Genomic DNA, 27,932 nt, shown 5'->3' with positions numbered 1-27,932 from the left:
CAATATCCAAACCCGGCTTTTCATCTGACTTGATCCCCGGGGGTTTGGGGCTTTGTTGTGTGCGTCTGTGTGTGAACACAAAAACAAACCTGAATCTATTACCTGACGCTCGGTTGTGTCTCGTCTTATCAACGCTGCCCCACAGACTGAGACCACACCAGCACCTGACTTATGATGGAGCTTCAAACACAAACATGTCCCGTATGCACCAATACGGACATGACGGCGGACACACTGTGTAGTCCGCTCAACTCCGGGCGGCTTATGTAGAACAATAAAAGCAAAGGCGACGGCTGGATGAGGGTATTACAGGAAGCTTTTCCAAAAATGTCCTGCCACTTCCTTTTCCCACTTTGTCTTGTGTCACTCATGTTGCTCATCTCAAGCTTTACTCGCCCGTTTCTTTCTCTTCCCTCCGTCCCAACGATTCACTGAGACTTCAATCGAGTGTTTGTCTTTTTGTTTAAATTTGAATAAAACATGACCGGACATCGGGATCACAGTTTTCAGAGTGATGACTGACACTAAAATCAGTCTTTTTCGCCTTCTCTTTTATCTTAAAATGAAAAGACACTGGTAGTTCACGTCTTTCTTTGGAGAATTTAGGGGTTTGTAGACGCGTGTGAAACCAACAAACCTGAAACTGGTAGAGGTAAACACAGATACCTGGTTCTTTCCACTAGTTAGTCAGAACTGAAGAAGCCTCTTCAACTCAACTCAAGCGAGTCCAGTCGCAAACTCCTGAAGAAGATTACGACCTTGGACGACAGTGAACCTTCACCAACATGGTTTTTATATAGCGTCAGATTCAACGTTTTTCTTAATCTGATACTCAATCCAGTTGGGGTGGGTCAAAATATAGATTTGACGATATATCGTCGTCCTTCCTCGTGCAATACGATAATCGATATGGCAGCGAATTAAGGTAATCCAAAGTAAACAGTCTCTCCGATCTTCACGACTTCATCAAAAGGTTTGAACGTTCATCAAAGGATTGTCGTCTGGCGGCGCCAACACATCCTGCACAAGACAATCCAGACTCTTCTCATGTGTCGTTCCGACCGAGCGCTACCAAGAACAGGGCGAGCCTGTCTACCTCCAAGAAGCTCTTGAAGACCCAGGTCAATTTGGATAAAAGGTAAAAGTACTTCATGTCTCCTCACGGTGGCGCTGCTCAAATGAATGAATGAGGGGAAAACTTGGGGTGGAAATGACCTGACCTGAAGAAGAGTTGGGTTTACAGCAAGATAACAGTGGAGAAAGCAACGTTGAGAGAAGAAGATGATGACCTTTGACCTTTTGTTCTCTATGCTGTGAATAAATAGAGAAAATCCAGCGCTTTTAACGTTTCTGTTTCCTTCAGTTCGACAGATATCGCGATGTATCGCTATAAGAATACATTGATTATTGCAGAATCGTTGTATCGCGATATTATTGGTATCGTGGACTTTGTATCGTCTCATATCGTGAAATTCCATCGTTTGAAGCTTTTTTCATGATTAAAACAACATTTCTGATTGTTCCAGCTTCTTAAATGTGAACATGTTCTTGGTTTCTTTGCTCCACAGAACAAATAAATCATTAAAAACGCAATCATTTTTGGTCGCTTGAGAACGTAGTAAAATTAACCACATACACATAAATAATACGAACAAAACAGGCCAAGTGTGTGTGTGTCATATTTGTGTATCTCTGTTTATTTTCCCAGCTAATTTTCCACTTTAAGAACCCTTTTGTGCATATTATTCATGATATAGAAGCTTGAAACCTGTGTGTGTGTGTGTGTGTGTGTGTGAAGCATCTGGCTTGTGTCTGCTCTCTCCGACATTAGCGCAGACAAGAGAATCAGTGGACGATTGAATGCAATTACAGTGAGCAGGGCCACACAATAAAGATTGATAGTGCTCATGCTTTTTTTGATTTTTTTATCACACACCAAACAAACCAGAGGTTAAAGCCTGTGAGCCTCGGGCTGCACTGCTTTCTGATAATGATTGAAAATATGCCACAGTGTTCAGGAGGTTTACTGACACACACACACACACACGTGAGGATTCACAAGTTCTGTACAACTTGTTGTCGTTCACTAATAATAACCGTTACCATTTATATATACATATATATATATATATATATATATATGCTTCATTAATATATGTGAAGAAATACCCACTTCTGTAAAAAAAAACTCAGAATTATGACTTTAATCTCACAATTATGACTTTAATCTCAAAATTCTAACTTTAATCTCAGAATTCTGATTTATAATCAGAATTCTTCAAAACACTTAAAATAATTTAATCTCCACGAAGAAGAAATGACTTTCAAATTAATTATTTAACCTTTTATTTCTTACTTGGTTTTACTGTAAAGCGACTTCCAACATAGTGAAATAAATATTTTTTTTAACTGATTTGAACTGAGTGTGGATGAATGTGGACGCTCAGATTCTGTACTGTATATAACCTCAAAATAAACAGTTATGAAACGACATAAGAGTCTATTTTTATGACAAACATGCGTTCATACTGTAAACACATGGTTATCTCCGTTGTGTTCGGCCTCTGCTCTGTGACTCATCTGCAGTGCAGCAGCCACTGCTCTAGAACCTGGACCTGGAGTCGTATTCCTGTGGCCTCAGGGGCTGCAGGCGCTAAGTGAGAAGGTGATGGAATAATAAGAGATATCAACAGCCAGCACTTGGCAGGAGGAAGAAAAAAAGGAAAAGACGAGGAGGAAAAAAGCAACAACACAAGATGATAAATGAAGCAGAACTGCCACAGAGAGAAAGACTGTGTTCAGACGGGTTTCACACCACTAAACCCTGCAGCTATAGGTTAAATATAGTCTTTACATTTGATTACAAATTACATTCAAATGTTTATTAAAAGATGACTATGTTATAAAAAGAGTTAAAAGTAAAAAAAAACACTTCACCGCTGGCTTCTCCACCTATACGCCTGCTATGATGTCAGAGATGTAAAGAGTTTTACACGTACTAAACTAATCCTTCACTTTGGGGTTTTGGTGTCAGAGAATTCTGATTTTAATCTCAGAGAATTCTGACTTAATTCTCAGAATTCTGACTTTAATCTCAGAGAATTCTGACTTTAATCTCAGAATTCTGACTTTAATTTCAGAATTCTGACTTTAATCTCAGAGAATTCTGACTTTAATCTCAGAATTCTGACTTTAATTTCAGAATTCTGACTTTAATCTCAGAGAATTCTGACTTTAATCTCAGAATTCTGACTTTAATCTCAGAATTCTGACTTTAATCTCAGAGAATTCTGACTTTAATCTCCGAATTCTGACTTTAATCTCAGAATTCTATTAGTTTCAGAATTCTGACTTTAATCTCAGAGAATTCTGACTTTGATCTCAGAATTCTGACTTTAATCTCAGAGAATTCTGACTTTAATCTCAGAATTCTGATTTATAATCAGAATACTTTAAAAGAAAAAAACTCTGAAAAGAATGTAATCAGAATTCTGAGATTAAAGTCAGAATTCTGAGAATTTTAAGAACCACTTGACTGCCACAAAGTATTGTGAAGGTAACGTGTCTTTTAGTCGTCCTAAATTATACTTAAAGTGGTTTAGTAGGATATAAGTGGACTTGAACTACCTGCTACTGTCCAAGTGTTTGTAGCCTACTAAGGTTCTTCTGTTTAGTGTGAATGGTTATCAAGGCTACGTCAAAGGCTACATGTAACGGGAGCAACCTTCGTGTGACAGTCTTCCTCACACGCGTGTAAAGTTTCACACGTTTCATCCAAACAGTCATTTTTATCTCCAGAACAAAAGCGGCTCGGGAGTGAGGAGGAAGAGGAGGAGGAAGAGGAGGAAGACATATTAAAATATCTGGTTGCCAAAGACGTACAATGCATCATGATGAAGGAATAATAGGAGACAAGGGAGCAAGGACAGATCTGAGCGAGGGAGAGAGGAAACAAAGAGCAGGGGCAGAAGCAGAGGAAGACGGAAAATGACAGGAGGAGAAAAGGACAAAAGAGGATAAGACACTGGGATTTTTTTGGGGGTGATTTTTAAATGGAGTAACAGTAATAGCAGAGGATGAGTGACGCGGTGATTGTTCTATTATGTGGCTGACTGGCCACAGCCCTCTAACATGTGATCATGCATGTGCGGCGCTGCAGACGCTGCATACGCTCCAGACGCTGATGTTGATTATTTCTGTCCTGTTAGTGACATGTTTTCTTCTTCCTTTTTCCTTCAGGGACTTTTTCCTCTTTTCTTTCCCCTTTGTGTTCTTCAGAAACAATGAAGACTTTACACTTTACCATGATAAAGTCACTCGTGACGACGCTCTCTTTTTCAGATTATTTTCAGCAAATAGTTGTTTTTGGCTGCTTACACACTCACTGGCCACTTTATTAGGTACACACGACACCTCGTAAAGTTCATGTTTCTGTGTTCTCTGCCCATTTCTTTTACTTCTTAATTCATTCATTAATTTCCTCTTTTTTTGATTCAGTGAATTTGTTTTTTTTACGTATAATGACTAAAGCTATTCTGTTCTACACTGTAAAGGAAAAATAAACGTGTTTAAACTTAAATAAAAGTTTGTAACAGCATTGTCAGACAATCTTTCCTCGGTTAAACTCACTTTATATTTATTTAAGTTCAATCCAACTAAACATTGTCTTCCAATGCAGTTGTAAACATGATATGTGCTCAGTGCGTATAATCCCTGGCCCACAACACTTTCCAGTCCAGTGGGTACTGTGCGTATTCTCTGTCAGGTAACGTTCACAAGCATTTTATATATTATTAAAACACTAAAAGACAAAAGGTTTCCCCAACTAAAACTAAATGGCAGGCACCTTAAACACATCTCCATAGAACACCAATTTTAAAACTAACATCAAACTGGAAAATAAAGCTCAGTTAGTCCAATAAAATGAAATGAAACGCAGGTATAATAAGGTAAAAAACGCAGTAGAAAACAACAAAAAAGACTGAGGAGTTAATGTTCCTGGAGATTGTTGGAGGTAGATTTTAAAACCACTGTAAAAGTGCTCAGATCAGCTTGAATCTGACTCTGGTCCAACAACTGAACATGTACACGCAGTAGTAGCTTGAATCCCAATCATATTATCTGGGTTCTGAGTTCGTACAATAACTAATATTTCAACTCACCTGCATTTAAAACTCTGGTAAAGACACTGATTGACTCAACTGAGCACGCATTACAACCAAAGTACGAAGAAGACCACCTCTGAATGCAGACTACGTCAAACTTTAACACTTTATTAAGCTTATGTAGTACCTAAATAAATATCTAATGAGTGTAAATGAATAAAATATAACAGAAATATGTCACTAACTACATGAGACCGTATTTAATCAACATATACTTGAACATAAACCAATTTCCAGAACATTTGCCCCAAAATATGTCTGCTTGTGCTTTCTAACACCATAACAAGCCCATTCCAAAAGTAAATGTCCTAATGAAGTTTTACTGAACATATTTGTTATGAAATAAAGAGATAATAAAGGTTTCACTAAGAACCAGTCTGAGACACAGACACCTGATTATGGCTGCCAGTGGGGACACAAGGTACGAAGGAGACAACCTCTGAAAGCACAAAACATCAAACCGTGAAGCAGATGTGTCATCTGTACCTAATAAAGTGGCTGCTGAGTGTATTATATATATATATGTATATATATATATATATACTGTATGTTTATGTATTGCCATCTTGGGAGTTCACCTAAATTCTGGGCTCCCTCCCGTGTTTGCGTGGTTTTGTTATGTGAGGTTCTACAGTTCCACAGTTCCACACGGTGGATACGGTGCTAATTAATGCTTCCAGTGCTACTGTTATTGTTGCACTTGTAAAGTGGGCCAAGGCTAAAAGACAAACTCGCACCAAATCCCTGTTGGATTGGTTGAAAAGGCCTGGATCTGTGTCTCCAATCCACCGCGGCGGTGGTTGGTGGTGGTGGTGGTTGTTGCACTCGAGGGAGGGGGTGAGTACTGGTTTTGCCCAGCAGGGTGCGCACTCTTGGCACAGATGTGCTGCTTCTTTAACCGCAAAGATCATAATCACACAGCACCAGGTCTCCACTCCTCACTGATAACGTTGTTTACTGCAAACGGCTGCTTTGTGCGAGCGTGTTTTACACACACACACACACACACACACACACACAGAGTCAGCAGGGCACGCAGCGTGCACACTACGTACAGTAATACATTGCTGAATATCAAAGGAAATTACCCTTCACCTCGGTGCATGGATCTTAGCGAGTTCCTTAACCAGAGGAATGGGCTTTGAACCAGGCAGATTTCCCCCCCAGGGCCTGTATCCCTGCCCCTCCCCGGAACGCCGCGCTGGATAAGGGCCGTAATTCCCACTTTTAGGTTTCCATTAATCTGATCCTGACACAGGGGAGATGGGCTGCTTTGCATATCGCCTTCCCAAGATGGAGGGCTATTTACATGATCGCCTCCAGATTGAATATGATCAGTAGCCCACCTCCTCTCTGCCGTCCTCCCTCTCTCCCTCTCTCTCTCTCTGCAGCTGAGGCAGGAAAAGAAAATGCAGATTTTCTTCTTTTTTTGTCTTCGTTGGGTTATTTGCTGCATTACCATGGGTGAAATATTATTCACTCAGGTACACAGTATCCACTGGAGTGTTTTAATACGTCTCAAGTTAGACTTGATGGATACGCGTTACGGATATTACAGCGCCGCGCTTGATTCCCTTGACAAAGGCCAAATTTCTTTTATGAATGTGACAGCAGACGGGGACAGATCCACCCATTTATCATCGCTCACTGATAGCGCTTCACATTATCGCTACCAACGAGTGTGCCGCCACACACACACACACACACACACACACATTAGCAACAAATGCGACGAACACTCGCGAAACAGCGCTCCATTTGAAAACCGCGAAGGCAAAACCTCATGTAAATGTATCTGTAATGAACGCCGCGGCGTACAGGAGGTGCATTATTCTTTTTCTGCTACATTTGTTTCTGAATATCAAATGAATATGATAAATGTGCAGCGATGGGCTGCCGCGGCGGCGGGGGGGGGGCGGGGGGGGGGGGGGGCGGGGGGCGGGGGGCAGAAGAGTAAGCTGAGGATGTGAGATGAGTGATATTGTTATTACGCCACTCACAACAAGCAGAAGTTGAGACGCACCACACGCACGCACACTTTCATCACAAAACATGCCTTAATATTCCCTTAAACTAACCTGAAACCTTTATCGTCTTTATTGTATTGATTACGCTGAGAACACAAATATATAAAAAACGTCTGTTTTTTTAAATGAATATTGCACAGTTAATGTCTGTGAAATGTGAACAGGTCATAAATTAAGGAAACATGTTCCAATAAACACTGGCTTCACTGATAATAATGATGCAGCCAGTTTATCTACAAGTTCAATTTTAATTAACAAACTCTGTTTACATTTGATGAAGTCAAATGCTTGTTACTGCAACTAAAAAGCCTCAGTATCGCTCTCAACAATGTCTCAATCCAGAGAAGAAAACACTGACATTTAAAATTTGAAGACATTCCTGGACATAATCGTGGACGGGTGAGGGACTGAGTTTCAGCCAGGGTCTCTCTCTCGTTTATTGTCAATAATGTCTTCACAAAGTTGTTGTCTCGTGGTTTCCACACATCATGTGATGTCAATCTCCGCCTGTCGCTGAAACCCTGAAACAAACCATAAACTGCGGCTGCAGTAGCTGATTTAAATGTGCAAAACAATCCTAGTTTTACAAATTTCACAAATAAAGTCCCTTTAAAATGTTGTGATTTATGTCAGTGATTTACTATAGATAACTTTGATAAAATGAAGTTGCAGTTCATTTGTTAAAGATTGATATCTTAGTAATGTCTGGATGAACCAATCATTTACATAAATTAGGAGTTGGTTTGTGTTCTTTAAAAAAGGGGATGTCCATATAAAAAGTATGGGAAACACTTTATGACTGAAATTGCCACCAAATCCGTAATCCGGATAAAACTTAGACTACAGTTTCACGCGTGACGTATGTACGTAAAAAAGAAACAAAAACAAAGAGGTTATAGGGATACTTATATTAGCATTCCACCCGCATGCTTAGCCTAAAACTGACACCTGTCATTGTAGTTTTGGTGTGGAGGCTGAATAACAAAATAAAAATAAACTTAAATATGATATTTTCAAAACTGTTTTAGCAGCTTTGCAGATTGGTGTAATGTTTTGTGTCAGAGAAACCGCAAATCAGAAACTCTTATGATTATCATACTGGTTATGTGGGGCAGACACAGTGTAAACCAGGTCTTAGTGTGAGTGTGGGCCTGATCCTGCATCACCTGCCATTTGAGACGAACACGATCAGACTCAGAGACATTGGTTGGAAACAGAGAAGGCAGCTGTGAGGGAAAAGAAGCTTATCTGCTGTCACGGCACTGAGGAGCAGGAATGTAAATTCAACATTTACATGAGGTCAGACACTGGAGCTTCACACGTGTGTGACACATCCGTGACATGCTGGGAATTAACATGCATTTGGTGTCAATTAAAAAGCATGAAATGCACTTACACAGGAAGCCCGCAATGTTGTTTTTTTTTTTCTTCTTCTGTTGAGCGAGACAAAGTGACGGTGGACGGAACATGATGGGTTTGTGTCGCACTGTTAACATCAAGCCTGGTGTCAAAAGTGCCAATTAGCTCCTCGTGCTAAATCACCGGCATAGGTGTCGATCGAGCTGGGGTCACAGGAAGACACAGGAAGTGTCTTCCTGTTGTTTTCAACAGCTGCACCAAAAATTCAAAAAGTGGAGTTTATACTCAACGTATTTGTGTGGATTTATTTGGACTTTTTCGACAGATCAATCAGAATTTTGTTGTGATTGGAAGGTGACAACCCAAGTATGTTACCATTAAATTTAAGGGTCTGCCCACTGATGATGTCACAAATAAATCCCTATCTCTTATAAATAATGCTGAAACAATTACTCTATTATTAATCGATTACTAAATCAAGTACTATTTTGATCGATTAACTGCTTTGAAGCTTTTTTCATGATTAAAACACGATTTCTGATTGTTTTAGCTTCTTAAAATGTCAATATTTTCTGGTTTCTTCGCTCCATCGAACACAGAAATCATTAAAAGTTAATCATTTTGGTTTGTGGACAAAAGGAGGACATTTTTAACGTTTTCTGACATTTTATGGACAAAATGATTCATCGTTTATGAAAATAATCATTAGGTGCAGCTCTACTTATACAAGTGTATATAAATTCAATCAAAACTCTGTCAAAACCTCATCTAAATTGAAAGAATCAGACACTCTAATTACGGTTTATTCCGTATTACGGGATTTAAAGTTAACATGTAAAACGCAGGTGACAAATCTGTATCACCATCAGTTTGTCTTCTTTCATCAAGGTCACACGATTGTCTTGATATCATTTGCACCGTCTCACGGGTCCCGAGTGACTCAGAGACAAATTCCAAATGTCTGCCGCGATGGCAGCAAAAGACGAGGAGCGATAAAAGCAGGGATGACTGGCTTTGACGCGCGCCTTCACACGGCTGCATCCGGCCCAAGAGCGATAGCACCGGCCCCCAAGAATAGCTCCAAATTATTCATAGCAAGGTGTATGACAAGCTGTGGTGAAAAATCCGCCTGTGTCTGGGTCCGTAGCTGCAGGCCACGCACGGGAAAGAGATTAAATAGAAATCTATTAGCCTGCAAAGTAATACACCATCACATGAGAAAAGGACGGAAACCTCTCACTGGACGATGTGACAATATCTCACAGACTTATGGTCATCACACCAGAGTTAATCACCGCGCTGGTGATTAACTACAGGTGGGACTTTCATCTGCACAAGATGGACAAGTACAAGACGATGGTGGACTATGATAGAAACCTTTAAAGGGACAGGTGAGGGTTTTTTTTTTTTGTGTCTGTGCTGACATCCAGCCTGAAACAGACCAAAAAAAAACCTGATTTTAGCAAGAAAACAAAAGGTTAATATGATAAAAAATACTATAAAACATCTCAAAAGTACATTATTTCACTGTAACAAGAAAATAAAGTTACCAAACACCATAGAGAAAATCACACAGATGTTTTTGAGTCACTGCTGCCTCCATTAATAAGTTTAAATGTCTTATTGTGTGACTTTGGTTTATATAATCTTTTCGGATTAACCCAAGTGACACAAACTGACCAAACTGGACAACAGTGGACCAGCAGCTCCTGTGTCACTGGGAGCTAAAAATGCCAATTTTCTGTATGGACTTTGGTGCGGGAGAATTAGCACATTACGAAGTGACAGAAACGTCAGAAAATGTCGTTTTAAAGCAGGAAAAATTATTATTAAGAGGACATTTAGTTAAGTGACTGAAATGTGATTTTTCCTGATGTCCTTACACTGCAGTTATGTCTAACCATGAGCCTCAGCTGTTTGTAAGATGCTAATGAATCATAATCAGATTAAATCGGGTAAATCTTTCACAATATGAGGCATTTGTTGTGCAGATATAAAAGTGTTAAACAAGGAAAATGAGGAAAAATACAAATAAAACTAAAATAAGAAAGACATGAAAGATGAATTACAGAGAATAAACGGCAGCAGAGGATGATAAGCAGCCCTCTCTCATTCAGCGTCTTTGTGTTGTTGCTGTTGTTGTTGCTGTTGTTGTTGTTGCTGCGGCGGCGGCTGAAATGTATCAAATATTGAACAATGTTTGTGAGCAAAGTGGCAGCTTGTTACTGAGGCCGGACCGGCGCCGAAATGACTTACGATGATCAAGGAATTACGACCGAGTGGAAATCATCCACTTTATTTAAGCAGGTTATTTAGGGGCTTGTTTACACTTTGGCCACAAGCTCTAAGCAGCGCACTTGATCACTGGAGGAGCCAAACACACAACACACACACACACACACACACACACAGATTCTTGCTCACTCTTCCTCTCTTGGTCGCCAAACACTCACACACTCACTCTCACTCTCACACACACACACTCACACACACACACACACACTCACACACACACACACACACACACACACACACACACACGTGCCGCTCACATGTTCGCCCTCAGGCTTTGCATTTGAGAGTTTCATTTACGTGATTCAATCATATTTGCATATGGAAATTGTTTGAAAATGATATTAATTTGTTATATTCAAAGGAGAATTACTTTCCTCTATTAAAGCCTAAATCAAAGAGCGGCTGCAGCAGTGACATGTGATGATATTGAAATGTGTTCAGCTGAGGCCTGGTGGACCAACTACACACACACACACACACACACACACACATACCATAATACTACTACTATTAATAATGATAATATAGCACTTTTAAAAACACAAGTTTACATTAACAACGTGGTAATATTATCATAATATTGTAAATTAGAGCTCGTATTATGGAATATTTCTAATACAATTTCCAATTTGGCTATAAAATAGTTATAGTGTGTAATAAGTATATAGTAATACAGTAATAACATGTAAAAAGTAAATATTATCCAGGCGATAGCATCAAATTTTACTATAAACGACTTCAGTTTAATTCCTTCACATTAATGAATTATTGAATGAGTGAATCTTTATTATTTTAACAACTACAACACATGTCTTTCGACTCTAAGACGACGACGACGACACAAAAAGCACTTATGACGAGCACTTTATAGTTACTTCCTTACTTCTAGCTCTTGTTTGTACTCAAATGTTGAAATGCACTTATTGTAAGAAGCTAAATGACATTAATTCAACTCTACAACACTAGAGTGAATGACTTCCTAATGACTGGAGTAGAACCCAAATCTGTGTTTGTCTAAGTGTTTCATGTCGATAAATATCAGCTGTTTCAAGGCTCGTCTGGTCATATATCCGTCACATTTCTATTGATATCTTTTGCAATTTTGGTCAAAACGCCACCAAAGTCATCAACGCACATGTGAGCGTCGTTGGTAAGTCACCTGCCAAGTTTGAAGTTTGTCGAGCGAACCGTTGGACAGATTAACAGACAAATGCACGTTCCTTGAATGAAAGTAACACAACATAGGGTTTGCTCTTGGGCGCCCCCTACAGCTATTAAACAGTGTTGTACGTTGTAAGGTGACGTTTATGTTGACAAGCCAGTGAGACTTTGTATTAATCCAGAAAAAACAACAAAAGAACAAACTGTGTTTGCAGTGAATTAGAATGAGAGAGATATCGGTCACATTTCTAATTTTGGTCAGAAAACACCAGCAAAGTCAGCAATGCATGCGTGGGTGTCCTTCGTTAGTCATCGAGCGAACTGTTGGACAGTTATGAGATTAACAGACACACAGACGAGCAAGAATTCTAATAATCCAGGAAAAACAACAAAAGAACGTACTGTGTTTGCCGTGAATTAGAATTTAGTAGTTTCCTTCTTTTTATCGTCAAAGTTCCATCACAACAACGCAGGTGATGACAAAAGGTGACATTTACTCTGTAAGTTTATGTGCCATCAAAACTAATCTGGGAGACGTTATTTGAAGGTTGAAATCCTCACGCTGCGTCGCTTTAACACAGAGATAACGACGACGACGACAGACAAAAACAGGACACTCGACACTAAATGTCAAAATAAATCAACGCAAAGAGACAAAACAAACAAGAAAAATGAAGAATACAAGAAAATATACCTGTAATAAAAAGACACGAGATAAAAAGGCAAAGTGTGTACAAATGGCTTTGATTTAAGACTCTTATCTCTTCAGGTTCGGTTGTGTCTCATCGAGGATATTTAAATGTTCGTTTCCCTTTTACATTAAACATGAAAGTCACTCTTCTCTTGCAGCGGCGGCGGCGGCGGCGCGGGGGAGGCGGCGGGCGGACGGACGGGAGGTCGCGTCGCCGTCCAGGTGTGCGAGCCTGACGACGGCACCGTGGGACAGATCTTCCTCCTGAGCCAACTTAACTTATCAGGAACACGGCCGCCGCGCACAAAGAGAGAGAGGGAAAAAATCAGGCTAATTAATTAAGAACAGTATTAGAAGTAATGGGATATTATAATATAAATTGCTACATTCTGGAACCAATTTAATCCAATTACTGGAACCCCTCATGAATATAATACCTCCACAATCACTCTGTCAGAGTCCAAAGGGAGATGTGTCTGACTATTAAGACTGAAAGAAAAGAGAAAAGAAGAAAAAGAAGAAAAAGAACAGTGAGCAGCACCAGCGATGATTTAAATGCTTGAGAGGAACTGTTCATTTCACTAATAAAACTAATGATGATTTTCTTTTCTTTTTTTTCCCTCCCCCTAATTGACATTTCGACCATTTACAACCTGAGTAGGTTTTTGTTTGAGCTCCCCTGTGTTTGATAAAGACCAATGACTGCAGACGCTTGATTGGTGCTTTTTCCCCTCCCCCTCTCTCTTAATGGCCTCTACCCAATTAAATAAAACGTCTTAAAAAGAAACAAAAGAGTACAGTTCAAGTGAAGTGCTTTCTGCCGGAGCCCATTGGAGGAATTGACATTAAGACGAGTTAGACTAAAATAAAAGTTGTAAGAATCAATTCACAGGGGATAAATCCACGTTAGCGCTCCCACCCTGAGCCTTTTAGAGCAGATTTAAAGTTTGCCCGAGACTTTAGAAATGGAAGGAGAATCATAAGATATTTCACAACACGTTGACGTGAAAGTGTGCATTTTGTCTATTTAAAGGTCTAGAGTGGATCCGTCAACAGAAACTGAATTCAGCCACTTTATTAGGTACAGAAAGGGGAAAAGAGGGCATGAATTTGTAAAAATCTATGACTGTTAATATAAATCCTGGGTCACAATTTGTCAAAACCATTAATTAAAGCTTCAATCAATTCCCCTTAAGGAATACCTGTCACTTTATTAGGTACAGAGGAGGTTTGATAAGGTGGCAGAAGTGGCACATTTAGCTGCTGTGGTTAGTTCATCTGTTTTCTGAAAGCAGTTATTGGAGAATTACTGCTCCCTTTCTAAATCTGCGACTTTATTTTATCGTAGTTTTGCTGCTTTTAATCTCTCAATATGCAACTTTTTTCTCAAAATAATACCCCCCTCCCCCGGGTCTGTAATTATTATTATTTTTATAATAATATTAATGAATTATTAATTAATTATTAATATTTGGCCCTAATACGCCGTTGTACGACCTCCACAGAAGCAAATTTATTTAAGAAATCTTTGCAAATGAATAAAGGACAGTGATTTGGCATCCACATGGCTACAGTCAGATTATAAAGGATTATAAAATGAAATAGAATAGAAGCAGACCCTCATCTTTCAGTCTGAATGAAACCCAGTTATATGAGGGACGTGACTCTCCACGGAACACAGAACGTATAGAGATGTTTCCATGCTCTCACTCTCTATAGAAGCACAGGTTACAGGTTAATTATGGACTTTAATCACAATGTTTAACCATACACATCATCATCATCATCATGTGTCAATCGTGGTAGACGTCGCTCAACCGTACTTACTATAAATTGCCGGTTGGTCTAATTGTGTCAGCGCCGTGATAGAGTAGTGAATCGTCCGCGGCAGCGACGCTCGACTCTCGTTTAATGTGACCCTGTAAAGGATAATGTAACGGATGAAAGGACCGATCCGTTCTCTAACTGTCATATTTTTTTATGTAGTGGAATTGAAAAGTACATTAATTTCACTATAAAATGTAGTGGAGTATAAACTTCTTTTTTTTCCACTTTGAGTGAGAGTTGCCATCGGTGAAATATTTGTATTAAATAGTTTTATATTCTAGTAAAAAAAATGAGTGTTTACTCAGTGACTACACACGCACATCAGGATGAGGACAGGTGAACAATGAGGACAGGTGAATGATGGGGACAGGTAAACGATGAGGACAGGTGAATGATGGGGACAGGTGAACGATGAGGACAGGTGAATGATGATGAGGACAGGTGAATGATGATGAGGACAGGTGAATGATGGGGACAGGTGAATGATGGGGACAGGTGAACGATGAGGACAGGTGAACGATGGGGACAGGTGAACAATGAGGACAGGTGAACGAAGAGGACAGGTGAATGATGATGAGGACAGGTGAACGATGAGGACAGGTGAATGATGATGAGGACAGGTGAATGATAGGGACAGGTGAATGATGATGAGGAAAGGTGAATGATGGGGACAGGTGAACGATGAGGACAGGTGAACGATGGGGACAGGTGAATGATGGGGACAGGTTAATGATGGGGACAGGTGAATGATGAGGACAGGTGAATCTGTGACCTTTGACCCATTTAGACTGATACATTATGTGTTTACATATATAATTTTGTCAGTACTTTAATTTGTAAAGGTTTGCCTTTGATTTGTTCCCTTGTCCTTTTTGCGCGACACGATAAAGAACCCCAACCTTGTTAAAAAATTTAACTAAGTAACTTTTACAGTACATTTTAAACAAGCTACTTTTTTTTACTTGTATTTGTACTATAAAACCTGATCAAAATAGTGGTACTTTTACTGGAGTAGAATATTTCAGTACTCTTGGACTGTTAGAACACACCTGGAATTACCAGTTGTGTGAAGGTTTAGCTGAATCCACTGATTTAAGACCACAAAGACATTACAACGCGTGGATGAGCCTTTCTGAAACGTTGGAGGAGGAAAAGCTTTGGTCTTCTCAGCTGTATGAGTGACTACAGCATCGGTGTACCTAATAAAGTGGCCAAGAAACCTGTCTTCAATGTCAAAAAGCCTAGAACCACGAGGATGTTTGAGTGAAATATAGAGAAGTATATGAAAAGAGGAGCCAGGTGAATTCCCCGGGTGAAATCCCCTCAAACAATCACGCACGCTGAAGAATGGAAGCAGAATGAATTGAGGTGTGTGTTGTTGTTGTTGTTGTTGTTGTCGCCGTGTGTGTGTGTGTGTGTGTGTGTGTGTGTGGGGAGAAAATCCTCAGCTCACCACCAGTAAAGCTATTATCCCACACTCTCGCAAATACAATACAATTTGAATCAATTCAGTTTTAGCTGATACTCTCACAAGCAATTTAGCCGGCAGAGCTCGGCCCGAGTCACAGAGCAGCATCTCATCACACCTCATTCTCATCACCACACAAACAGATAATGCAATAACACACAGTGTAATTGTAACGGCAGCTGTGCGAGAAACACCGTCGACGACGACGACGACGCCTGCCGCAGACTTTCTCTTGTGTTGGTGTTATTTTACGCCCGCAGCTGATAAATGTCCATATAATTGCTTCTGACACGGCTTTAAACAGCAAATCTGCGGCTGTTTACTGAATATCACACAACGTGTCTGTCCGCTAGATTAAATCATCTCTCTCTAAAAAGCACAACTTTCAGCACTCTTTCATTCAAGTTTAGGAAATTAAAACAAAACTAAATTCTGATGTTTGTGTGTCTGTGAAACTACAAGAAGCAGGTTTTTGTGAACAAGTTTTGTTAAAGTACAGGACGGATATTTTTGAATTACAGTGACTTAATGACGGCTGAGTTCCATTTAGTTTCAGGTGCAGGTTTTTAAACTGTATATACGTGAGAAAAATAGATGTTTTGAACTGTATACAAAACGGTGGATAATTCTTCATAGTTATATTGTGTTGGGTTATGTATAGATAATGTTATCTCTCATCTACAATAATATTAAGTCTTAAATGGCTGATTATTGACCCATATTTGAACTGATTTTCTCTTTTCTTCCATCTAATAAACTACAACTATGTAATTAAATAATATATATTAATAAATAAACTGTTTAATGATAACTAATAATACAAAAATAATTGCTTAAATCAAGTAACCAACACTATAAAGTGTAAACTAAATATTGAATAAATGGAACAGGTCATTAAAAAAAGTCAAAGTAAGTTTAAGTGACTCAACATTTATCAATTTAAAAATTTGAAAAAATGTATAATTTGTAATAATAATCAGCAAAGAAAATTGCAATCTATAAATGCAAAACTTTAATTTTAAACTTTATTCCTGTATAAAACTTTATACAAAGCTTTTTGGAAACTTAAAATAGTAAATTTACTTCTTTGACACCAGATTAAATTCAGCACTTTTGACAGATTTGACTTAAATTTACACTACATTTAATAATCCCTTACTAATCTGCTTGTGTTTTGCGATTAAAGCCATTTTTATTTATGTTTTTGGCACAAACAGCCACAGAGAGGTGAATCTCTTTACTCTATTAGTCACGTGTGTGTGTGTGTGTGTGTGTGTGCAGCCAGTAATTACACACATGTTATGTTCACACATAATCTGACACTATATATATGTGGCTTCACTGACAATAGCAAGAAACCACCGTGTGTTAACATGTGTGTGTGTGTGGGAGTGGATTTAGCCCCTCCATCTTTAGTGACTGTGACCCCATTAAAGGTGTTTGTTCTGTCAGAGGACGACAGACACACAGAGGAAACTAAAAGAAAGTATAAACTACATCGTTAGTTAGTTATATGTGTCAAAATATATAAATGAGGGAAAAAAACTTTAGTCTTCAGAATCTGACGATATACAATCACATGAGCAAAGAGTCAAATGCTGGATTAGGCTGGATTAGGATGATTATCTGATTGTCACGACTGTGTCAATATATCCAATGAGAAATAAAAACCAAAATGAGCTGGATTGATTTATTTAGAATATAATAATAAATTGACTCAAAAATACAAAGTAAACACAGTTAAAAAAAGAGGAGAGGAAAATACATTCAATCAATGATTAATTCAATTAAGATGAAATTGAACAGCCGCACACTTTCTAAAACCTAAAGCCTAAAACATGATTATATGTATATTATTTTCTGCTTTAGTTTGGTTTCATTTGCTTCTGTCATTGTCCTGCTTGATTTGTTTAATCTGTGTTTTATATGCTAAGTGTCACTAAAATGAATGAATTAAGATCATTTATTGTTATTCAAAAATAAAACATTCAGGGTTTTAAAGAAATATTTAAAGTCTAGTTGTAATTCTAAAACTGTATTTGAGTGTTAGTCAAGAGAATATCTTGGTATCTTAACTTGTCAGTAGAAGAAGTTAATTGCAAAATCACATTTTCCCCTTTTCATATGTCGCCATTGTAGGTTTCACAGAAACCTTTCAGAACCAAAATTACGTATCGCGTATTTCTGTCCATAGTCCATATCCATGCATGGGACAGTGGCTTTTGTGGCTTAAAATTATAAAACAATATCCTGGTTATGATTGTGGTTAAGTCACCTGGTTAGTTAGGGTTAAAAACAAAAAGTTAAATCATTTCCCACACCATTACGTCATAACGCGGTAGCAATCCCCGCCATTTTGTCTCCAAATCTGTGGTGATATCATCAACATCGTGACAAAATGTATGAGTTTCGGTCTCAAACTGCGATCTTTTTCCTTGTCGCAGAAATGTTTTACACTTCCCCACCAACCCTCCCACTACTGGGTTTGAATTTAGCCTCAAATACTTGTGAATTATGCCACTTTTGCATCACTACGTAAAAGCAAATCCTCTCCCATGCCCAAGTCCATTGAGAGAATGAACGATTTTACCACCACAGCTCACAGGAGTTCCACTCATCCTCTCATCCTCTCATCCACTCATCCACTGCTGCCTCTGTCTATACATTTTAATTTGTCCTTTATGACTTCTGCTATTGAAAACATTCATTCAGATTTGTCTAAGTCACACAAACTGACCAAACAAGCAGCTCCTGTGTCTCGTACAAGCTAAAAACACTGATTTTCTCTATGGACTTTGGTGCAGGGGTAGAGAACTTTACAAAAGTAGACAAAGTTGAATTATTTAACGGTGAATTAAAGTGGAACATGTATTCTAAGATAGATTACAGGGATGATGATGCCCCATCCTCACACTCTGTGGTTATCTCCGGGCTTCACATCTCACAACGCTGGACGTCCCCAGAAATGACGTTACACGCGCGCAACCAAGCTGCTGTAATTTGTAGTGATTGACCTCGAGGGCTGGCTATTAGCAAGTGTCCGCCGTAATGATAGATCCCTTTGGCATTACTGAGCGGTGCCCGCACCCACTTAACTCGTTATTTATAGATCGTGTCAGGCCAGTAATAAACATAAAGCATAAAAGCTGCGGCTAATGTGCCCGCTATTGAAATCTGGACATGGCCAATTTTATGAATTGAAATAATTCACAGGACTGGTCCAGTGCCTCAGTAAAGGTTAGCCGTGTGTGTGTGTGTGTGTGTGTGAGAGAGAGTGTGATGTAATTGTATTTTGGGCTTTTTAAAGCCTGCTATAGTTGCTACATGACAGCTTTGTTGGGGACAAAATGCTACAAAACACCACCAGTTAAAATGGATCATTTAAAGGGATAGTACAGTTTATTTTATTATTTTAAAGATGTGGGAATGAGCTGCTGATACAAATCAACTTCTACCAAAGTAATTTTCTGGTAACATACTTGTACTTTTACTCAAGTATCCCTTTTAGGTACTTTATATAAGACTGTTAAGAAGCTATCGTTTGATGGTGAATATTCAGAAAACACTAAACAAGACTGATCTTTTTTTTGTTTCAGTTCAAAAAAGGGGAAAAAAACTCTTTGTACACATATTTGATTACATTTACAAAAGTAATAGTACCTTTCACACCAAGTAATGAGCAAAAATAATCGTATTACCTTTAAAACTGGTAATTCAATAACTTAATAACCTCTTCCAGAGTAAGTTGCTTAATATTAGTGGCAGGAGATTGTTTTTTACCTTTTTTTTTAATAACACGCATGAAATTAAAGAGTTATGATTCATTTACCGGAGATATTCTTTTAAATGTCTGGGTTTATCTACTCAAACTATTATTACGTATTACACTAAAAGCTGTAAAACAGTGAAAAATTTTATATTTCTCTTAAATATCTGGTTTACTGACTCAAACTAATATTAAGTATAACGTAAAAACCTGTAAAACAGTGAAAATTGTTTTAATCCACTTGAGAAAAAGCTCACCTCATTAAAGCTACATCAGATTAGGTTTACTGTATCTTAAAAATAAGTTCAAGTCCCCCTTTATCGTCATGTTAGATATCCTTCTACGACTGGAAACTGAAGTTTTTGTCACCTTTTTTAACTGCGATACAAGGGTCGCTGGCCCATTAAGTCTGTGTCATTCAGGTGAATCAGAGTGAAGGATTTCAAACACCGACGTCACAATAATATACTTTTGAACTTACTGATGGAGGCAACAGTGGTTCAACAACTCCTGTGTGTCAGGATGTAGAAGTGCTGATTTTCTCTGTGGACTCTGGTGCAGGGAGTTCACGGTTTTAAAAGGGACCGCGCGATCAGAGCTCCAGTTCCTTTGAATGTTTGCTTGATTAAACTTTATCCAGTCTTTAAACAAATGTGCGATCTTTGTAAGAGAACCTTGGAACCTTGTTTACACTTGTACTACATGTTTATATATGAAACATCATTTGAAATGACATATTTGTCGCTCACCATTGAAAAACAAAAACATAATTACTTTCTCATTAATTGATTCTTGTTTAAAAGGTTTAATAACCCGAGCTCACTTTTAAAATCGGAGAGCACGGGTGAATTGATTTTGGTTTAGTTTAAATTGATCCTACACTCTTTGAAAAGCTGTGTGTGTGTGTGTTTAATGTGTTTAACCGGTGGCATTTGATTGTGCAAGGATGTTCTGTAGCCCTGAAACAGGGTGGAATCAAAAGTGTTTACTGCCACGGAACTCTTGAAGTGGTGATTCAGGAAACAAATGGAACACAAATACACAATAAATGCATGAATACGTTCATTAAATGAAAAAGTTTTTACTGGATATAATGAGCACAAGGTGGCAGGAAACTCAAACGTGACACCAGAGGTTCATTTACCTCAAGGTAAAAATCATCAGAATATATGCGTTGTATTTTGTCGCAGAGGTGTCGAACGGAAGTTAAAATGTCTATTTAATGATATTGTTCCTCATTAGAACAAACTTTGTTTTAAAAATGTCTGTATAATATCATCTAGGGCTTAAACAATTACTCGATTACTAAATGAATCGTCAAGTAATTTCAGTGTTTTAAAGCAAGTTTTCACATTTTTCAGCTTCTTTAAATGAATATTTTCTGGGTTTTTTTGTTCCATACGACAAAGAAATCATTAAAACTGAATTGTTTTTGACAAACTGACGAGACATTTGAGAACATCATCCTTTCCAGGTTTGAGAGACATTTTATGGACCAAACGATTACTCGATTAATTGAGAAAATGATAATGAAAGTAGTTGTTAGTTGTAGCCCTAATATCATCCAATTTTTTGACTTTTAATGGACTTTTAATCTCACTCGACTGGCCCCCTCCTGACCAGACTTAGACAGCTCAGTGGCCCCCAGGTCATTTGGACGTGAGACTCCCTGAATTCAAACATTACGACTGTATCAGAGCAACAAAGTCTCCTGGTGGGTGTTTTGGCCAGAACCAGCTCCCTCAATCTGGTTTATTTACCACGCAGCGTATTCCATTTCTCTGTGTGTGTGTGTGTGTGTCGTATTGTTTTCTTGAGCTTCTTCTTCGGGGGGAAAAAACCCCTCTTGTCCCCGAGGCTAGAACCTCCATACGTGGCAGATGTTTCCACTGAAAAGGCCATGAATGTTTAATCATTTGTGTTATTGATGCTGCCTTTTTTGGGTTGTTAGCAAGTTTGAGCAACTGTTTTTGGGGGTCTTACGACTCTATGTGTGCGAGTCACGCGTCCGTCTGTCCATGTGTGTGTTCTTTTTTTTTTAATATATTAAAACATGCGTAGCAATGAATGAATGAATGAATAAATGCATAATGAGGTCTATTAAAAAGAATGTTATTGGGGATCGTTATTGACTTTGCCGTGTCCAAATATCCCATCGATGCGCGCTCATAAAACAAGAGCGTGTCCTTTTAATTCCCTCTTTTCTTTCTCTGTTAAACAGAGAGTTAACGCCGCTCTCCTCCGATCACGGATGAACAAACTGGGCTCCGTCTCTAAACTGTGATTTGTTGGACTTAAAGCTGCTGTTTTAGTATTTGAGCTGACAGCCAGATTTGATCATAATTAGACAGCATGCCGTGGGCTTTGATTGGCACAGTAATTGGATTGTCATTGGGGCTGAAAAGCTATTATCTTTGGATCATGCCCCATGAAATTTGTTAGAAAAACTTCTGTGGCCGTCATTAAGTCGGCCATCTTGGGGGCCTTCGCAAATGAGTTTTTTTTTTTTTCTCTTTCCAGTGAAGGAACGAGTGAAAAAAAGAAAAGGTACCTGAGCACCGCTGGGACCCTTAGATCCTTCGCATTGCGGCAACAACAATCTGGGCCCTATTGATTAATGATATTAGCATAGCAGGTAGCGCTAAGTCGAAAAGTGGCGTGCTGTGTTATTGCCCATCGCTCTCGCCCACTTGCCATTAATGGGACTGGGCGGGGGGGGGTTTTGGAGGAGGGGCAGCGACGGCGGCAGGAAAGTGGAGGAATGGGATAATGAGAAAAGAGTTGAAGCCCGTGAGGAGAGAGACGGAGGGGAGGGGGGGAAACTGCAGGGTGGCTTTTCATTTGCAATTGTTTATGTAAAGTATAACCATTTTGGGGGGGGGGTAAGTAGACGCTACGAGGTAAAGGAAATGAGAACGGTGGCGGCGTGAGGTGTGAAATAGGTTACATTCCTCAAAGCTGTTTTCACAATTAAATCAAGATATAAAACTCTGGAAGAAGCGAAAAAGTGGAAATTTATGTTTTCTGTTGTTCTCAGTTCGTCAGAATGGAATAAGTCCACAGAGTCCAAACTCTAAACTCAACCCATTGTCATTGTAAAACACATCAACTCAGCTTCAGATACACCCGCCGGACGCCCCACGTCGCCATTTCAGGTCAAAAAGTCCCAGGTTTTTAGTACAGAAGGACAGAAATGAAGACCTTTGCTTCCGGACTGTGACTCGACTGTCAGCCGTGAAGGAAAAAGCTCCGTGATCACTTACTTTCAATCGTCTGGTTTTATAAAAAGAAATCCCTGCTCTGACTTTTCACCATTGTTATTTTTCAGTATTAAAATAAAAAGGAACAACTTCAAACGAGAGAATCTGCTCCGTTTAAACCTCCTGACACGTTAGGGGATTGAACCCACAACCCTTCAAGACTCACTCTACCACTGAGCTACCGTCACACCTGTATGTGAATAGTGAGATGATAACAACAAAACTAAGTAGTAATAGTAGTAGGAGTAAGGAGCAGTAGAGTACCTCTTTACATAGAATGCCTGAAAAATTATGAAATAAGTCATTTTTCGGTTTACATAGATTTTTAAAGCTTTCCGGGCTTCATATATATGCACTTTTCTGTTGTTTCAGCCTTTTCCAGGTGTTTTGGGATTATTGTGGGATTATTACAGAGTTTGAAGTGCGTCATTCTTTAAATGAATTTACTTCCAGTATGTTCTCCAGTAGATTTTTACGTGCACGGCTCCCATTTGACATTCCCACTTTGTTGTGGAACTTCTCTCCACCATGTGTTCACTCTCTGTTTGAGCATTTATTTGTTTTTACGCGCACGCGTAATCATGTTGGCTTCTCTTCATCTCTGAGCCTTGAGCAAATGGCTCCTTATTAACGTTCTTAGTCCACTACAGACCATAACAAAGCACTTCAGAACACAAATGAGATTTATTTGATGTTATCTCGGTGTTACTGCGTTTGTGCTTCACTCTTTGGGTAAATTTCTTTCTCCACGAGATATTAACTTTCCTCTGTTGTTTCATCATTTTTGAACTTCTCTTTGTCTGCGTGACTCAGAAAAGAACGACTCCGACGTTGATATTCACACTGTGTTGTAGAACTTTTCTCCGCTACGTATCCAAGTTCTCTTTATCTCCAAGTCTTGTCCCAAATGAACATTCCCAATCTTCAAGTCCACAGCGACACCGTCATTAAACCCCTAAAACTGTGGGTTCCTAACTCCATTTATTTCCCAGGGTTTACTACAGGAACTACATTTGGACTTTATTCCTAGGTTAATTTATGACCGGGTTGTTCTGTTTTTTAATTTTTACGCGCACGTGTAACTTCTCAGTAGACGTACTCCCATATTGACATTCCCACTTTGTTCTGGAAACTTTCACCACTACATATTCACTCTCAATTGTTGCTGCATTTGTTTTTACACACACACACGTAAGCATGTTTGCTTCTGTTTATCGCCAAAATGGACATTCCCCATCTTCAAGGCCCAAGTCCACAGCTACATGAGGCTAACTGTGAGTTGCTAACTAAATGTATGTAAATGTAGGCAAATAGCTTTTGATTTTGGACGTTGTTACTTGGATTAAATCGACAGATTAACAATCGCACTGCTGTAAACCACGGGGCCAAGCCGTGACAATGATGGAAGTCCACACAGAAGAACAACAACATCTTTGTTGTGTTCTTTACATCAAACTTGAGCGTTGTTATGGTGTGCGATAATGAATGTGGCTCTACGTCACGTCTGAAAGGTGCGATACATCGTGAGGATGCTCTTCTTCTGTTGATGGCAGTTGTCGTTGTGCCCATGGGTAAAAAAAAAAAAAGTTTTTCCCGTGCAGGCTCCGTTGACCACGGCCTCTCGAGCGCCAATCTGATTTGCATACGGTGGACGCGTCATTATTCACGGCCGTTTGATGTCCACAAAAACACATTAGACCTCGCGGTTTAGGTGTCGAGTGGCGTTGGCCGCAGCAGCCGCAGCAGCCGCGCGCGCCCACACAGACCAAAATGTAAATTGATATACGACGATGCCCCATTAACTTTTTCATTAATGGTTATAATGCATTCTGAGTGTCATCCGTGGGGTGGTGTGCTTCCCTGAGCATGGCCACGCGTACAAACGCTACACACACACACACACACACACACACACAAACACAGAAAAACTCTCGCACGCGCCAAAAACCTTCCACGTCCTAGCATTTAACGTCTCACACTGAGCAGAATTTATAAAAGAATTCTTGAAGACAGACTCCGTCATTTAGTGCTGTTTTACTTAATTTAGACCATTATTGAACCTTCACCGATTCATTCTGCCAGATGTGTCCACAGCTGTCTGAATGGGCACCATGGGGCTCGTCTCCGCTTTATTTTCCATCGCTTTCCATCCATGTTTCACACGTGGAATGTGAAGCTCTCTCTCGCTCCTCGCTCTTCAGTCGCTCTTCAGTGCATACGTACCACACGCTGCACCGCGCTGCACCGCGCTGCACCGCGCTGCACCGTGCTGCACTGTCAAGGCCCCGTGTGCAGATACACGTATATAAATACACCGATAAATATGAAACCCATAAGATTCCTTTCTGGTTTCTTTCTTTGTCTTTGAAGCGGTTGGCTAATAGCATTAAAGAGGGGCTTAATATGGTTATTTCTAGTGCTACTTTCTTTATGCTGGGATTCTAAAAAATGAAGATCAGTTTTAGCAACAATTCCTTCTTAAAATGACTCATGCAAAGACCACGGTACAAAAAGGGGGAAAAGGCTTTGAAGGATTTGCAGAACTGGAGACCAGGTGAAGTGGAAATGAGTCAGATCATCTTTTAAGAAACGTCTTTATAAGGCTTCTGAAATGTGTCACCTTCCTGCTGGCAGTGCTTCTGAACACAAGCTATCTATCCATATATATATATATATATATATATATATATATATATATATATATATATATATATATATATATATATATATATATATATATATATATATATGGCTTTAATAAGGCTTTAATAATAAAGCACATTTTAAGGAGAAAATGTTCACCATCAACACACAAATGCTACAATCTGAGGAGAATGTCCATGTCTTTTTCATGTGTGTTTTTCATCTCTCACTTTTTATATGTCATTTAAACCATTGGTGAAATAGCAAATGGTCTCTTTTTGATTCAATAAAAGTTTAAAAGCTTTTCATACTGATAAATGTACAAAAAAACTTAACAAATCCGTTTAAAGTTTTGGATGAAAAAAGAAACTTGTGACTTATCAGCATCTATTAAGATTGTTAAGTGTGTACATTTTTATCAATAAGATTAATTAAACTAAAAAAGGGCAAGTGAGGACCTCAGTCTTTGTCTCTTTTTGTACAGTTTTTGTAGTTTGTGTTCATAGAATATCTTTTTATCTTTTAATAACTTATACAAAACGTGTAACTGGGCATATATTGACTATTTCGAGAGCTTAATCCTCTGCCAATGTCACTTTTCTGACAAGAAATACAAGTTTGTCAACCGCTCACTACCGTGCACCAAACACCATAGAGAAACTGTGTGTTTTCAGCTGCTGGTCTGCTGCTGCTGCCTCGTTTGAAGTTTGTGTCACTGAAGTCACAAAATAACACATCTGGAGGCAGCTGTGGATCAACAACTCCTTAATACAGCCATGCTGTAAAATGACTGATTTTCTGTATGGGCTTTGGTGCGGGAGAGTTAGTGGGTTACGGAACGACAGGAAAATATTACTCCACATCTTTTTTTAACTTCTAACACCTACAGTGTGACACCGTCAGCCGCCACGGCAACAATTAATGTGTCTATTGTTCGGCCAACACAGCAGCCACTTATCCCTGAGTGTTTGCACGCTGCTGAAAGGAAGAGGGAAAAGAAAATACAAATATTAAAGGTGTGTGTGCGTGTGTGTGTGCGTGTGTGTGTGTGTGCGTGCGTGTGTGTTCGCCGTGTAAAGCGTTTACACATACAAAGGTCGTCCGGCTGAAAAAACCATGGCAACATTGACGAGCTCGCGCATGAGTGGCATGTGTTAGAGTTGAGTTTACTCTGGTGTTTGTGACCATATTGGACTTGTTGACTTGTTGAGGCCGATGTTTACATGAGCCCAATAATTAAGTTGGTGCACGGTGCACAAGCAGAACAATGGCACAGATAATACGGAACATTGAGAAGCACTAATGCTTCACGCACGAGACAAAAGTTATTTATGCTGAGAATCCTTGGGAATAAAAACACAAACAGAAAAGAAGAAGTTTGTCGTAATTAACAAACAAAGTCTTTGAACAACTTCAGCTCAGGTAAATTTAGTTCATCACTTCTTCACCTCTCGGTTTTTAGAAATTGTATAGATTTTTTTTTGAAGTGTCATTGATTGAAAACACGGCTGCACAGAAACTAAGACAAAAAGAACATGTTTTATACTTTAAAACAGACTTTTCTCACTGGAAGCTGAAGTTTGTGAAACACTACACGCAGAGAACATCTGTGTTTAGCTCACGGCGACACAGGAGTTGCAGATCTACTGCTGCCTCGTTGGTAGATTACAGGATTCAGGTGAATCTGAACAAAGTTTTTCAAACACAAAGTCAGAGAATAACACAATTGAATTTACTGACTGACAACAAAATCACTGACCTCTCTACGGACTTTGGTACAGGAGAGTGTGCGCTTTACCCTTACACTTGAGCAGTAGTACCACCCCTGGCTCTCTTAAACCTGGATTAAACCTGTGTTTGTCCTATTATTTCACAAATCGACAGATATTTGCTGTCTATTAATCCACTTTTATTCAAGACATACTTGACACTTGATCTTTTGAACAGCACTTTACTTTAAAATGTAGCAAATGACAAACGAGAGGTCGTCCGCATTTCCACAAACCCCCCGCGTCGCCCGCTCTATTAAAAGAATACTGTTGAAGAGCAAAGACATTAACAGACAACAACGAAAAAAACACAGTGAGCGCGAGAAATAATGTGGACATTTTAAATGCGCGAGCCGCGGAATCGGGCAAAGTATTAATGGGAGGAAATTATTGTGCGTTCAATTACGGCACAATGCCTTCCAGAGATGTTTGTGTGATTTGGCCACTGACTGACTGATGATGAGCAGGGCCCTAATCTGCTAATCTCACCAATGGGTGTGG

The 27,932-nt window shown here is 39.2% G+C and overlaps 1 long non-coding RNA gene across 1 annotated transcript in view; it reads right to left on the bottom strand.

Moving 5' to 3' along the window:
* LOC131474464 (uncharacterized) overlaps positions 1 to 27,932 on the bottom strand; it is a 221,124-nt gene that overhangs the window by 54,084 nt on the left and 139,108 nt on the right. The window lies entirely within an intron of this gene.

This window comes from Solea solea, chromosome 15 (genome assembly GCF_958295425.1).
Source record: "Solea solea chromosome 15, fSolSol10.1, whole genome shotgun sequence".
Taxonomy (NCBI): Eukaryota; Metazoa; Chordata; class Actinopteri; order Pleuronectiformes; family Soleidae; genus Solea; species Solea solea.
The sequence above is the reverse complement of the archived record's forward strand: the minus strand, read 5'-3'. Positions and strand labels throughout refer to the sequence as shown.